This window comes from Talpa occidentalis, unplaced genomic scaffold (genome assembly GCF_014898055.3).
Source record: "Talpa occidentalis isolate TD23 unplaced genomic scaffold, MPIMG_talOcc4v2.1 talOcc4.16, whole genome shotgun sequence".
Classification (NCBI taxonomy): domain Eukaryota; kingdom Metazoa; phylum Chordata; class Mammalia; order Eulipotyphla; family Talpidae; genus Talpa; species Talpa occidentalis.
This window is the reverse complement of record NW_023601653.1, coordinates 34,440,831-34,457,090: the sequence shown is the minus strand read 5'-3', so window position 1 is coordinate 34,457,090 and position 16,260 is coordinate 34,440,831. Positions and strand designations below refer to the sequence as shown.

The 16,260-nt window shown below is 40.1% G+C and overlaps 1 protein-coding gene across 1 annotated transcript in view; it reads right to left on the bottom strand.

The window, feature by feature from the left end:
* Positions 1 to 16,260, bottom strand: part of PTPRR (protein tyrosine phosphatase receptor type R) — a 245,899-nt gene that overhangs the window by 206,446 nt on the left and 23,193 nt on the right. The window lies entirely within an intron of this gene.

The window sequence follows — 16,260 nt, the reverse complement described above, 5'->3', positions numbered from 1 at the left end:
TATAGTTGTCTGTTTATTTTTGTTTGTTTCGTTGTGTTTTGTATTGTTATTATTTTTCCCCTGATGTCTTATTTGGTTCCCCTATACTTCCTCCTATAAGTGAAACCATCCAATGTTTTTATTTTTCCATTTCTAATACAATCTCCTATCATCAGAATGTCAGGAGAATGAGAGGCTTCTGGAAAAGTACACAATCCTTAAGCCCCCCTGACAACTATCATGTCCAATATACACACTGTTACTAATGCTTGTTAAAAAGGGCTTCATTACAGCAGCTGCAGACTGTGTGCTTATGGCATTCAGCAGCCTTCAGGCTTTGCAAGGATGCATGTTGACATTTCACCAAGGCTTTCACATATTACTGCATTAATTGAGCAGAAGATCTGTGAAGTGGCCTGAATCCACAGATTTGAGCCTGAAATAAAAACAGGCAAAAGACATAAGTGAATTTTGGAATGGATTATAAATATAACCAACACTTGGATATAAAAGTTCAGTGGACTCTGAAATGTACAACCAATGTCATAAACGCAAATGGTTTTAGAAACCAGGCATGAAAAGCTAGGAGCAGAGGAGATGGAACTATAGTAGGAGGCCCTGTGCAGACTGGGTGGGAGGTCCCGCTTAAGCACATTCCCCTTCCATTCCCTCCAAGCCTCACCAGCCAATTCATCTTTAAGCTGAGGTGGCTTTAGTTTATGGGCTATGAGTATGTGACACTCTGGCTAATGAACACTTTACCGAAAAATGTCACTAGCGGCAAACTCAGTCTGAGGGAAAAGTAGGATAAAGGAGATGTTTATCTTCAGAGCTGTCTTCTCAAAATTATGCTTAGTGCCACTTCCCCCACATTTAGGTGTTTATACCCTGACCAGACTGTTCAGATCTCCCCTAGCAACTGGCCTGATTTAGTTCTGCTTAGAGAACATTCCAGAATAATCCTGGTCTAGATCATAGGCAAACATATATCTGAAGTCATATTTGTTACGTTAGGATAAAACCAGGCTTCTACTCCCTTCTCATATGGCAATATACATGGTCACACTAGTATCAATAAGGCATGCTGTATGTTGGCATTTATTGTTGGCAATATCAGGAAAAATTATACAGGATCTCTCAGGATTTGAGTATCATTGCATTACAAGACTTTATTCATTACAGATAATACAGAAATTTCAGTGCTACTATTAGAGTAAATTATTCTCTACTGGTGGAAGTTTAGACTGTGACAAACTTCTAGCATACATATTTTTGAACAGGGGATCTCTTATTACCTAAGATCACACCTTAGCTTCATTCCCACAAGGAATATAATAACGGCCAGTGGAGAAGACTGGAAGAGTTTAGAGAGGTAACATACTGACTTTCAGAGTGGCTCTGTTGAACCTATTTTTTAAAGATAGACTTCCTTTCCAAACAACAAACAATAGAAATAACTTCAAGTAAACTTACTTTTTAGCTCTGTACTCGTATAGATTTTTCACAGAGGTCATGAATGAAATTGATTGGAATGATATTATATTTTAAGATCATTTTATTATTTTAGAGGCCATCTGAAAATAGATGTAAATAGAACTTCCATTCAGAAACAACTTTAATTGCATGCTCTTGTTTCTATAGGTGATCCTATAATGGCACCCAAAATAGACTTTGTGAAGACAGGACTGTTCAGTGTGTCCAGTGCCATATCAGGTCTCTTCACGATGTGCTCAAGTACCATGTTGATTATTTTGAATTAAAGAAATAGTGGGTGGCCTCCCCTGGTGGTACAGCGGTTGAGCGCTGAGCTGCAAAGCTGCCCACAGCCTCTGCAGCACCGGTTCGATCACCAGCTGCCAGCGAGGGTCCTATGGTGTGCAGACCTCTCCTGCTGCGCCCGCTGCTCCCCTCAGCAGTGTATTTCGTCAGTCTGCCTGTTCTGCTCTCCGCTCTGGCTCTGGTGAATTCTCTCCCCTCCCGCGCTTCTGACTGTAACCAGTACTTGTATAAATAAATAAATAAATCTTAAAAAATGAATGAATAGTGGGTAAATGAATGAGAACCTAAACCTCCTTTTCTCCTAAAAATAGGAATTTTCTCTGATCCTCCTGCTCTCTGTTTCCCATGAAAGCAGAAATGTCACTATACAAAAAGTGCCCTACTGCTCAGAGATGGAAAGACACTCCTATGGTCAGAGACAGGGATGAGAATTGGTATAAATGAGCACCCTTTAATTCACTAAATTGGTCATCCAAACCAAAACTTTCAAGAATTTCTTTGCCCTGTCTCTCCTTTACAGATTTACTGCTTTTTGTCTAAAGCTATAAAAAATGTCTATTTTGATCATTCATTCAGTTCCATATCTTATGTATCTTCATATACATACAATTAATTTATCTTCTCTCACTAATCTCTCTTGTGTCAATTTATTGTGGGGCCAACAGAAGAAACCAAAGGAGGAGACAGGAAAATCCCCTTACACATGCATAGACATTGGACAGGGTCTGCCTGACTAAATAAACGGGGATTATTATGACCCAATCAGAGATTTCTGATAATCCTACTAGAAGAAATGCAGCACTGAACTTTAAAACAATTTTATAAGACATTTTGCATTATATAAATATTTCAAAATGATTTCATATGCATTGATTCACTTGATCCTCATGGAAATCATTTTTGAGATAAGTGAAAAGGATGCTAATATATAATTTTTCCATCTGAAAAAAAAATGAGATTCAAATGATCTGGTTCTGATGCATCAATGAAATATGTCTTTCTCTCTCTCACCAGATAAGCACTTCCATTTTCTGTCTTTTCCTCTAGGCTTAACAAATCCTGTTTTTTACACCTCAAGGGCAAAGAGTTTGCTATGAAGATAACATCAGAATTGCTGACCTGGTGGCACAAGGAGTTAAGGGTCAGCACTATGAAGCTATCCATAGCCACTGCAGCTCAAGTTCAATCCAGGCCAGGGAGGTGACCCACATGGTGCAGCAGACCTCTCCTGACTCGCTCGCTGCTCCCCTCAGCAGTGTGTTTCAGTCAATCCACCTGTTCTGCTCCCCACTCTGTCTCTGGTGAATCCTCTCACCCTCTGCACCTCTGGCCTGTACCTCAGTTCTTGCAGGCATATATAAATAAATCTTAAAAAAAAAAAAAAGAATTTCTAACCACTAGACGATGGCAAAAGCAAGCTGGCATTCACCAGAATCACCAGGCACTGTGTCATAAGGATGGACATGCTGACCCCTGCCCATTCTCCCTCTACTCCCTTTTTTAAAAAATATTTATTTATTTATGCATACAAGAACTGGGGTGTAAGCCAGAGATGTGGGTGGTGAGAAGATTTACCAGAGACAGAGTGGGGAGCAGAAAAGGTAGATGTACTGAAATACACTGCTGAGGGGAAGAGCTGGCAAGACAGGAGAGGCCTACTGCTCCATGTGGGTTGCTCCCTGTCCTGCCGGGGATCAGCTCATGCTGTGGTGGCTGGCAGTAGCTTGATAGCACTGTCTTTAAGCTCTGGGCCACCAGGGAGGCCCTCCCCTCTACTCCCTTTTAACCCTCGATAAATACCCTGCAGTCTGCCAAAGAGCAGGACAGTAGTCTTTCAGATGCTAGTCTGCTGCCCTCCTCATTTGTCAACAAATCATTCAAACTACTTTCTCTCTCCTCAAACTCTGTGTCCATTTAGTGGCCAAGAGAATGAAAACTGGCCAGCATTCTGGTAGTAATTCAAAATTCTTTGGTCCCTGCTGAGCTTTCAGTCTTAAGCAAGTCACCTCATATTTCTCCTCCTACCGGCAAAATCTCTACTAGTACTTGTATAAACTTGGTCCTCCAGAGGTTGGGACTAGGAAGGCTTCCCTGGGTGGTAAACTGATCAGACTGCCAGCCTTCAGGATTTAGAACTGAACCTTGACCTTCAGTTTGTCTCATCAGTGTTCAAACTGATTGAACCCTGAGAGACCAACTAAAGCCAATCAAAGACCTGGGGAATGTAGTTGTCTAGTGGTTTTATTTACAATGAGAAACAATTGCATGGGAACTAGAACTTTTAAACCCACTTCACTTGAGTATTTTCCCCTGGGATGGGAGATCCATTCTCAACTCAAGCTTGTTGAGTCTAAAATCAAAACAAAAGTTATTTAAATTATTGATGATATGTCTTTAAAGAGTTGAAGGATTTTCTCTTTCTGAAACCAAAATATTTGGAATCCTTTGACCAAAACTTGATTTCTTGGGGGAATGTTGGATGTACGAGACCACACTTAATTGTGTATTTGTTCTCCTTATGTGAGCAGTCTCCACTATTTTGATTTGTCTAGAGTAAAATTTTGCGATGAGAATATACCAGAGACAGAGTCAAGGGGAGGTAAGAAAGGACAAATGGTCCTAGATACCAGCAGTTAGGACACATAAAGACCAGAGATTCTAGAGATTCTGTGAATTTTAGTGACTGACTTGGTGCAGGATGTAGAAAGGGTGAGTGTAAACATAGAGATTGTCATTACAGGATTGATCCATATGGCATATGGAGGTGATCCCTCTTTTCTAAGGTGATGATTTGAGATTAAAAATTTCTTTGTTAGAAAATAATCCAGTCAAAAAATGGGCAGACGAGCTAAAAAGAAACTTCTCTGAAGAGGAAATGCAAATGGCCAACAGGCATATGAAAAAAAGTTCAACATCACTTGTAATCAGGGAAATGCAAATCAAAACTACCATGAGATACCATCTCACACCAGTGAGAATGGCATATATTAAAAAAACTAGCAACAACAAATGTTGGCGAGGGTGTGGAGAAAAAGGAACTCTCCTGCACTGTTGGTGGGAGTGCAAACTGGTCCAACCACTATGGAGAGCTGTGTGGAGATTTCTGGACCTACTAAACATGGAGCTTCCATATGATCCAGCAATTCCACTCCTAGGTATTTACCCAAAGGACACAGAAACATCAACTCCAAAGAGCACCTGCACCCCTATGTTTATAGCAGCACAATTTACAATAGCTAAGCTTTGGAAACAGCCCAAATGCCCAAAAATAGATGACTGGATCAAGAAGATGTGGTACATATACACCATGGAATATTACTCAGCATTCAAAAAAGACAAACACATGCAATTTGCAGCAACATGGATGGCGCTGGAAGGAATCATGCTCAGCGAAATAAGCCAGAAAGAAAAAGAAAAATACCGGATGGTCTCACTCATAGCAGGAATCTAGAAAACTTAAATAAGGGACCAGGAAAATGAATAACTATAAGAAAGTAAAAATCAAAATCGACAAACAACTATGAACCAGAGACACTTTTTGGGGGGTGGGGGGCGGGAGGGGAGGGATTGGGGTCAGAATGGGGAGGAAAAATATCCATTAAACCAAAATAAATAAATAAATAAATAAATGGTATGCTAAAAAAAAAAAAAATCTTTGTTATGTGATTAGTGGATTAATATCCAAAGCAGACTGACAATGGTGTTCACTGTTTTAAAATTACATCAGCAGTCTTTAACTGCCACACCTTTTTTTTTTTTAAAGATTTATTTTATTTGTACAAGAACCAGGGTACAGGCCAGATGCGCAGGAGGGTGAGAGGATTCACTAGGGACAGAGCGGGGAACAGAAAAGGCAGACTAACTGACATACACTGCTGAGGGGAGCAGCGGGTGAGACAGGAGAGGTCTGCTCACCATGTGGGTTGCTCTGAGGCCGGCGGGGATCGAACCCATGCTGCAGAGGCTGCAGAGAACTTCACAGCACTGCGCTCACCCACCTGTGCCACCAGGGAGGCCCCAGCCACACCTTTTATAACTGCTCTTTATTTACTAGAGACATCTTTTGGGGAAGCAAATTTTTCCTTAAGAACTGAATAATCTAAAATATCAAGCTAAGATCATAAGTAGTTCTTTTCTGAGTCTTCATTGGGAGTTCTATTGACATGTTTAAATGTGTTGAGCAAAATTATTCCTCTTGTTAAGAAGTCCAAACTTTCCAAACATATCAGAGACAACCAAGTAGGTGGTAAGGTAGAGGTTTGGTTCAGAGGCCACAGGAGTCAGCGCACGGGCAGGAATGCTGAGATTCTCAGAGAGAAGCTGGAACCACAAAGCTAAAGACTGCACATTGCAATAAAGGAAGACCACGGATCTGCAGTCATCCAGGAGGGAAGTCATTTTTAGTAGCTTCTTTAAGAAACTAGAAGATGGCCTCCCCACTGGCGCAGTGGGTTGAGCACCACGCTGTGAAGCTGTCTGCAGCCTCTGCAGTGCGGGTTCAATTCCCGGTGGGCCAGGGAGAGTACCACATGGCGCAGCAGACCTCTCCTGACTTGCCCGCTGCTCCCCTCGGCAGTGTCTTCGGTCGGTCTGCTTGTTCTGCTCCCTGCTCTCTCTGGTGAATCCCCTCACCTTCCTGCGCCTCTGACCTGTAACCCCAGCTCTTGCATAAATAAATAAATCTTTAAAAAAGGAAAAAAAGAAACTAGAAGAAATAATGAGGTATAAATTTACACCTATGATTCACAAAAAGAAAAGATGATAACACTATTGCTGATTGGGATGAGAGGTGACTAATTTAACACTTATTAGTGGAAATGCAATTACTATCACCTTTTGGGTAGCCAATCCAGCTATATATTACTTCAACCTAACAATCTCACTTTTGAGAATCCCACCGAAAGAAAAGCACTAACACATGGCAGCAGATGCACAAAGATGACTTTATAACATTACCCATAGGACCAAAATTCAGAGTGGATATAGTGTGAATAACCATTAATAGAAAAATGTTTGAATAAATTATAGTGTAACCACACTGTGAAGTAGTGTGTGCCATTAAAAAGAATTAGTCATGATCATTGTTTAGAAAAGCTTTCTAAGAGGGACCCTGTGAAAGAGAGGGAGAAAACAGAGAAATACCTATGTATTATTTCAGTGGAATACAAAATGACAAAAATGCCAAAGTAGGTATACATGTATATGAATGTATATATGGACATATTTGTGTGTGATTACCTGAACTTTCCTAATAAACAATTATTTTTGCAAAATAACTTAGAAAGTTATTAGATTATTGATAAGTCATGTCACATTTGGACATAAAACCTTTTTTAAAAATGAAAGTTTCAAGGTCTCCTTTCATGGCGCAGGAGATTAAGATGCAGCACCATGAAGCTATCTGCAGCCATGCAGCATGAGTTTGATCCCCAGCCAGGCCAGGAAGATGACCCACATGGCACAGCTCCTGCCTCACCCGCTGCTCCCCTCAGCAGTGTATTTCAGTGGATCTGCCTGTTCTGCTCCCCACTCTCTCTCTGGTGAATCCTCTCATGTACCACATCTCTGGCCTGTACCCTAGCTCTTTTATGTATAAACAAACAAACAAACAACTAAATTTTAAAAAATGAAAGTTTCTTTGTAATAGAAGTTACTGAAAATATAGCTAATGTTACAATTCTAAAGGCAATCAATACATATTTCACTTCTGAAAATTTTAGGTGAAAAGTAGTTGCTTCTGGGGGCAGGTGACTCGGGTGAATGAGAGCAGGTGTTAGTACATTCTGGCCAACAGGAAAAAGGTGGTCAGGCTTTGAGCAGATCTGTGTAGCAGGTAGGTGTTTCACAAGAAGATGGCCCATGGCAAAATGAAAAGCTACCAGCAGGTAGAGGTTTGAGCTCTCCATGAGATCCAAGTTCAAAGGCAAAACTAGTAAGAAAGCTGGTCCCTGGGCTCAGAGGAACTGAAGAGCCAGTTGGCTCAACAAAGCAGGCACCGAGGGAAGGAAGATGATGTCAAGAACTCAAATAATTAGAAACAGGATATAAGCTGGGTTTTGGTCAAGGTCGGCACATGTGACTATGCAAGCTGTGTGCTGCACAGCTTGGGGGAGAGCTGTGAATTTAAGCTACAGTGTGAAGGGTACTTCCTAGAGCTCTATAGAAAGGCAAGGAATTCATTACAGTCCTGGGATTTTCACCCCAACAGCGCAGTACATCAGCTACAGAACTGACAATCCCACTGATTAGCATCATCTCCATCATCATGCTTGTGATGGCTGAATTACAATGTGTGATGCTTTACAGAATAAATTCACTGCTCCTAAAAATAATCAAAAGAACTGGCCATCTCAATTATTATGATTTCTATTAAAACAAAGGGAGAAATAAACAGAAATGTTGACTGGTAGCTGGTGTCAAAACAGGCATATGAACCATCCTCCAAATCTATTGTGTCCCCACTGATTTACTCTGCTCACTGGAGAATGAAGATTGGTCTTTGACATGGGAATTGGGCTGAAGCTGTGGCCTGCTGAGCAATGAGACAAACATATCATTATATACATTGTAACTCTTTTGTATGAAATATATTTTCTTATTTCTTTAAAACTCAATGAGTAAACAAATTTTCCCTGGAAAGGGATTTCCTGTTGGGTAACATTCAGATTCAACTTGCCCATACTGATTGCGCTTTTGCTGTAGTGACTATTTGTTTAGACAGGACATGTTACAGAAAGGATTTATGGCAGCTTACAAAAACACATATAATCCAAAATAAAATTAAATCAAAAGTAAGGAAATGAGGAAATTGAATTAGAAGGAAAATGAGTGAAGAAAAGAAAACAGCCAGCCAAGAATGAGGTTAGTTCACCAAATGAATAAGGCACTCGGTAAACTTCTCTATATTTGCAAGAGGTAGACCACAAATTTGGCTCTCAGCTTTTAAGCAGTCAAGAGAAAGAGGGAAACATGATTCATAGCATTTAAAAGATGTAATTATAAGCCAACCAGTGGCTCAAGAGAAATGCAAGTATTCTTGGTACTAAGACCAGAAAGATCTATTTTCCATCCCATATAATGCCAATAATAACAATTTTTATAAGGATTTATCAGTCATGATGCTTTTTTAAAAAATGTTTTATCTCATCCAGTTCCCACAACAATTTCATCAGAAGGATATTATTAGTATTACTTTTTCACAACTAAGGAAACTGAAATACAGAGATGTTAAGTCACTGAAGGAAACACATTTAGTGAGTATCTGGTCTGGGAGTTCAACACAGTTCTGCTGATGCCAAATTTATTCTTCTAGCACATGGCTTTCACTTAAGAGCTATACCTAGATTCAGTTTCTAAGTATCTCTGAATAGCCAATAGAACCTCCCAATATCAAATATAATCTAGTCCCACCATTTTCTCCCTACCATATAATTATTTTTTTATTGTTTTCTTCATTGCACTTACCACCTGAAATACTGCATTCGTTTCTTTAGTTGTTTTATTTTTTCTCTCCCACCAGAATGTAAATAGCATAAAGGCAATGATCTTATTGATCTTGTTCACTCCTGTATCCCTAGAGTCTGCTTTACTGCCCAGAACATAGGAGGAATTCAATAATATTTTGAATGAATGAATGTTTCAAGAAGCAAGGATTAGGTGTCCACTCAAAACCTTCAGCTACTTGAGAATCCAGGTTAGTTCCTGGATTCATCTTAGTTCCTTACAGATATCACCTTCATATTCTTTTATATTACCTTTATATTCTTTCCCAATCTCCATGGTTTAGTTATACAAATTTACTCACCAGAAATACATTGTTTTCTACAACTTGGCTATTTATCATAGTCTAGCTTGCATAGACTTTATGATTTATTAAATATTTTATTCATTTGATCTTATAACTTAAAAATTATCGCTAAAAATATAGATGACACCATCTACTACATACCTGCAGAAATTTTGTTTATTCATTTAAACATAAAACATGACTGTTGATTTTTTAAAGCTTACATCCAAAGAATTTGCCTGGGTTCTGTTCAATATAGATTTTTCTATCTGTTATCCAATATTTCTTATTTAAAAAAAGACCAGTTCTGGGGGCCTCCCTGGTAGTGCAAGGAGTTAAGCACAGCACTATGAAAGATCCACAGTCACTGCAGCATGAATTCAATCCCTGGACAGGGAGTTACCCACATGGTGCAACAGACCTCTCCTGCCTCAGCTGCTGCTCCCCCCAGCAGTGTATTTCAGTCAATCTGCCTGTTCTGTTCCCCACTCTGTCTCTAGTGAATCCTCTCACCTCCCACACTTCTGGCCTGTACCCCAGTTCTTGTATGCATAAATAAATAAATCTTAAAAAAAATAGAAATAAAAAAGACCAGTTCAAAATTAACAAACAACTATGGACCAGAGACACTCTATGGGGGGTGGGGGGCGGGGAAAGGAGGTATAGGGGTCAAAATAAGGGGGTTGCAATTGTATGGGGAATATAAAAATAAAATTAAAAAAAAAAGAAAAAGACCAGTTTTAGAAAAAAGAGAAAGCAATTTAATGACTTAAAACCTGAAGGAGCAACATATACCTGTTCCTAATTCTAGTTGCCATGTTCTCAGGCAGGACAAAGAATCAAATACTCCAACAATGCAGTTTCATTAGGTCAGCAATGGAAGCATGAGATAACTGGGGTTTTTTTGGGAACTATAGAGACAAACACATACAAGATCCCAAAATAATCGGTCACTGATAGGATGATATTAACAAATGTGGTCAAGGAAATTTTGGAATGAATAAGACAGATGTTCAGTCCTGTTTGTCTTGATGCTTATTCTGTGTTCTCTAAGTCCTCTGAGCTCTCATGGAATTTGTATCATACTGGTGTCATTTCCGGAGAAAAAGGCGAACAAATCTCACAATACATCTTTTCTTACGATCTTAGAAACTGTGAACATTTGGCTGGCCCTCAAAAATTGGGTCTTCTTCTTCTGTGTTTTTTTTTTTTTTTTGAAGTTGTATTGTTTCAATTAAAACACTAAATCATATGAAAATGTAGGCTAAATTCAAAGGTAACTAAAGCTGATGAGGTCCTTCTTCTGGACTCAAATGGTCCAAATATGGCAGACAGATAAGAAAATAACAAGTTGAGGTATCAATAACAGATGGATCATATTGTCATGCTTCAAAAGAAATTTGGAATGTTTAAGGTACAAGATTCTGATAAATCTCCTTTATGAAAAGATGAGATAAATGGCTAGGGTGATGTGATGATTGTGATTTATAAGAAGAAATCATATTTTGGGCCTCCTTAGTGGTGCGAGGGTTAGTCTCAGCACTATGAAGCTATCAGTAGCCACTGAAGCATGAGTTCAATCCCCAGCCAGGGAGTTAAAACCCACATGACGCAGCAAACCTCTCCTGTCTTGCCCGCTGCTTCCCTCAGCAGTGTATTCCAGTCATAAATAAATATTTTTTAAAAAAGAAATCATATTTTGTTTATCATCCTCAGTTTCTAGAAAATAGCTCTTGTAGTTTCCTATATAAACTACACTATACTATTTAGTTTTGTTTGAGTTCTTGAAAAAAGTCCAGAGCCATCAAAGTGAATTGGTTAACTTTCGTTATTCACAACAAACCATTTCAACCACACCTGAGAGTATGCTGATGAGGGGGCTTTTGGAAACCCCCTAAAGATAGGGACAGGTTGCCAGGAGACCAGCAAAGTGATAGGAAGCTTAGAACCCTCAGATTCACTCTCTGGAGAGGAGCTGGAGGCTGAATCAATCAACAAAGCCAGGGATTTTATTATGCATGCCTATATAACAATGCATGAAAGCCCAAATCATGGGGTTCAGAGAGCTTCCTGGTGACCACTTGGAGGTGGTGGGAGAGTTCTTGCACCTAGAGAGGTCATGCGCTGTGTCCTTCCTACACACTTTGCTCCAAGCATCTTTCCCATCTGTTGTTTCTGAGCTGTCCTTTTATAATAAAGTGGTGTTCTAGAATGTCAAATATTATCCTAACTTCTGTGCGTTGCATTAGCAAATGAATCAAACCTCAGAAGGGGATCACAGAAACTTCAATTTACAGCCAATTGGTCAGAAGTACAGATAACAACCAAGACTTGCCATTGGCATTTGTAGTGGGGATGGGGAAGCCAGTTTGTAGAATTAACATCTCAATCTGTGGGATCTGATTCTATCTCCAGGTAAACAGTGTCAGGATTGAGTTACATTGTGGGGTACTCAGCTGCTGTCATAGAATTGTTTTGCACCCCTCTGGACACAAACCACACAGACCCTCCTCGACCCCCCAACCCAAGTGAACGCAAGCAACCCAACTCAGGACCACACTCTCCTCCCTCAAGTCTAGGACACCAACATAGGGCCAGGAAGTGAACTGCATTCCCAATGTCGGAGTGGAACTAAGGAGGTAGGCGGCTGCTGGGAAGGGGGCAGAGCAGAGCAGCGATTTGGGGAAACCCTTATTAAAGGAAGGGCTCAAGGACAGTCCCCTGCTTCTGGAGGAAGTGGCTTTTGACAAAGCTGCCCAGCAAGCCAAGCAGATAGGCTTCTGCCACAATCTGCCAGCCCATGTGGCACTAGGCCTTACAAGATTTTGCCCCAGCTCCAGCCGCAGCACCCACGCTGCCTGCCACGTGCAGCTTTATGGCACCATCATTCAATGACGGGATGTTCTCCCTCTTCCTCATAGTTCTTCCTCTACCATGCTAAAATATTTTTTTTCTGTTTGGCTGTTCCAAAACTCCTTTTTGTTTTCAGTTGTGACAGTGAGTGTGTATATCAGAACCCAGAGGAGGTCCTGCCCTGTGCAGTCTTTTAGACCCTTTGCCCTGTAACACTTCTTAAGTTTTCAAAACCCAGGAATCTCCCAGAATGCTTCTTGAATGCAAATTTCTGGGACGCTTCTCATAATTGTGGAGTCAGAATCTGTAGGGAAGGGTTTTGGGGCTATTGGATCCCAGATGGTGTAAGATCATGTAGATCCTGGCAAAGGGAAGTGACTGGGTTTCATCCCTATGGGAAAGGAAAGGCTGTGTGTGTGTGTGTGTGTGTGTGTGTGAGTGTGTGTGTGCGGTGTTATGGTCTGATTTATGTTTGCTGCAGATCATTCAGACAAAAGTGGGAAATGGTGGGTGCAGAGGGACTAATCATATGGATATTGCAGTAGCTTATAAGGGAAAGAAAGGCGGAATGATGAAACAGGGAAATGAAGTTAAAGGCTTGGTTATTTTCACAGGATTTTGGGATTTTTCACCTGATTTTTTAAATTAATTTATTTACATACATTTTACATCATTGTTCATTTTAAAACTATGTTTGCTTTTTTTTCCCCTCAGGTGTAGTTCCCATAGAATTTCCTCCACCGATTCTTCAGTGCACCATCACCACAGTCCCCTGTGCTTCTCTCCCTCCCTCCGATCCCTCTCCCTCTTCCTCCCCTGCAGGCTATCTCTGGTTTATACTTGTTTGTTTTGGGTTTTTTTTGTGTGTTTTGTACTGTTATTATTTTTCCTCTGATGTCTTATTTGGTTCCCCTATATTCCTGTTATAAGTGAAACCATCCACTATTTTTCTTTTTCCTTCTGGCTTATTTCACTGAGCACAATTCCTTCTAGCTCCATCCATGTTGCTGCGAATGGCATGAGTTTATCTTTTTTTGATTGCTAAATAGTATTCCATTGTGTATATATACCACATCTTCCTGATCCAGTCATCCATTTTTGGGCATTTGGGTTGTTTTCAGGTTTTACCTATTGTAAACAGTGCTGCAATAAACATAGGGGTACAGGTGTTCTTTTGAATCAATGTTTTTGTGTCCTTTGCGTAAATCCCTAGGAGTGGAATTGCTGGGTCATATGGTAGCTCCATTTTTAGTAGACTGAGGAACCTCTAGACAGCTTTCCATAGGATTTTTGTAATGATTATAGAAGAATTGCACAATTCTGAGCACAGTGCTTAGCATACTATATATACAAAATCATAATTATCTTTTTTTGTTGTTGTTGTGGGACCCTCGCTGGCGGCTGGGGAACGAACTGGCACTGCAGAGGCTGCAGGCAGCCTCGCAGCCCAGCGCTCAACTGCTGCGCCACCAGGGGAGGCCCTCATAATTATCTTTTGCCAAATAGATATTTAGTTGTGCCAACATCACATGATTAGTAATCTTTTCCTACTCACCTGTGATGTCTCATTGTCATTCTTTTCTTTTAGATCTTAATAACCTTTATAACCTTTATATTAAAGATTAAATAGTATGATAGTACAGTGATGTGTCTGTCTGTGTGCTAGTCTAGGTGAGTGGTGAACAAGTTGAGAAACTTTTTTTTAGGAATATTGCAGACAGCATCTTCGCCTCCTGGACACTCCTGACCATTTTATGTACTCAGAGGAGTCTTCCCACTGCCTTTTCTTTTTTCCCCTCCTTCTCCCTCCCTCCTGGTTCCTCCTAATTTTCTCTCCCCTCCCGTTTCTGTCCTTGCCGTTCTCTACTTCCCCCTAGTCCTTCTCTACTCTTTTTTCTTTTATTTTCCCTTCCTGAAGTCCTTTTATTTTCCTTCTCTGACTCCTATAGAGTCAGCGATAATCGCCAAACATTTCCAAACCTCCCATTTTCTTAGATTTTGTCAAGGCTAAAACATTCTTCATGCAGCAAGCTGTGCTGAACTTACAGAACTGAAAAGGTCTACAGCTGCTTCCACCACCATCTTCACTCACACTCCTGGGGCCCCTCCTTCCTGATGTTATGGCTTTGTGGCTTAGTGAATACCTGGGAAGCTAGTGATGAGCACTGTGGAACTTTCAGCATGAATTTGGTTAAAGACACTAGAGTTTTTTTGTTTTGTTTTTTAACTCCTATTATAGCACCGACCTTGAGGACATTTGCATTCCCCCTATGCTGCATCTATACAGAAATCTAGGGCCTCCCCGGTGGCGCAGCGGTTGAGCGCTGGGTTGCGAAGCTGCGCGCGGCCTCTGCGGCGCCGGTTCGATCCCCGGCTGCTCCCCGGCCACCAGAGGAGGGTCCCACATGGCGCGCAGACCTCTCCTGCCGCCCGCTGCTCCCCTCAGCAGTGTCCTTCGGTCCTTCTGCCTGCTCTGCTCCCCACTCTGGCTCTGGTGAATTCTCTCGCCCTCCCGCGCTTCTGACTGTACCCAGTGCTTGTATAAACAAAACAAACAAACAAACCAGCAAACAAATAAATAAAGCATGCCTCTATAAAAAAAAAAAAAAAAAAAAAAAAAATATACAGAAATCTATACAGAAATCCTGACAAAAGCATCTGAATTGAGCATCTGGAACATAATTAGCCTTCTTTGGAATAAATATTTTAATTCTGCTGCCCTTTTCTTGGAATAAATAAATCACAGATTCTCCTGATCATAGAAGAAAGGGGGAAATCAATTGTGGACAAATGTTCTTATGAAAGGAAATAGGGACAGGGATAGGGACAGATGCCTCTTTCAAGTCCCTGTTAAATTTCTTATTCTAAAGCTCACTGTCTTTATGATGCCAGAAACAAGAAAGAAAAATATACAAGAGGGAGGAAAGTGACTTGTTCTGAGCTAGGAAGCCTTACAAGTTATACAAAAATTTTGCAGAATGGGGTGGCTTTTCTACCGTAGCTGAAAATAAAAACAATAATTTCCCTAATTCAGGAAACTGATACTTACTAACACTGTTCATTTGGTATAAATTCAGCTACAAAATAATTCTTTGGTGCCACAGTAATATTCCTGAAACAATATGGTCTCAAGTATGTATATGTGTGCATATATAATATGTTTATTATATATATTTATTTATTTATACACACATATATAAATTATACTTGGAGCACATATATTAATTGATTTGGTACTACAGAGGTTATATACACTGTATATACACACATACATAATAGTTTAATATGTATGACATATATTTCTTATTCTTGTATGTCCTACCCACACAAACACACATCAGTTATAACACCAAAATCATTTAGCTACCTCAAAATAGCCCCTTTTTCACCTACACTCCATTCCTTAGTCTCTTTTATGGACAGAATGAACTTTTAAACCAGTTGATAACTGAATGATGTTGACCCTCTGCTTTTTGAGCAAACTGAGCACAATCAACATAATTTTTAAAAAACCCCACCCACATACTTGGTTTTCCTACTAAATCGCCATGTGCATAAGTGATATAACTGGATTACAGGGAACATTATCAATAACAGTTGTTGCGAACATCCAAAACCACAGCATAGAGGCTAGGTCCAGGAGTAGGCTAATGTAGAAAAACTGTCTATTGCTTCCATGTAATCATCACCCAAAAGAAAAGAAAAAGCTTCTTCATGAATCTTTAAACTATAGATAAAGCAAAAGTGAAATGACCTGCCAGAATTCCTCATTGATGCCTTAATTAAACCAGTTAGTACATGACATTGCAAGACAGGATCAACCTCTAGAACTGTAATTCAAAGTGACTATAAGAGTTGATGAC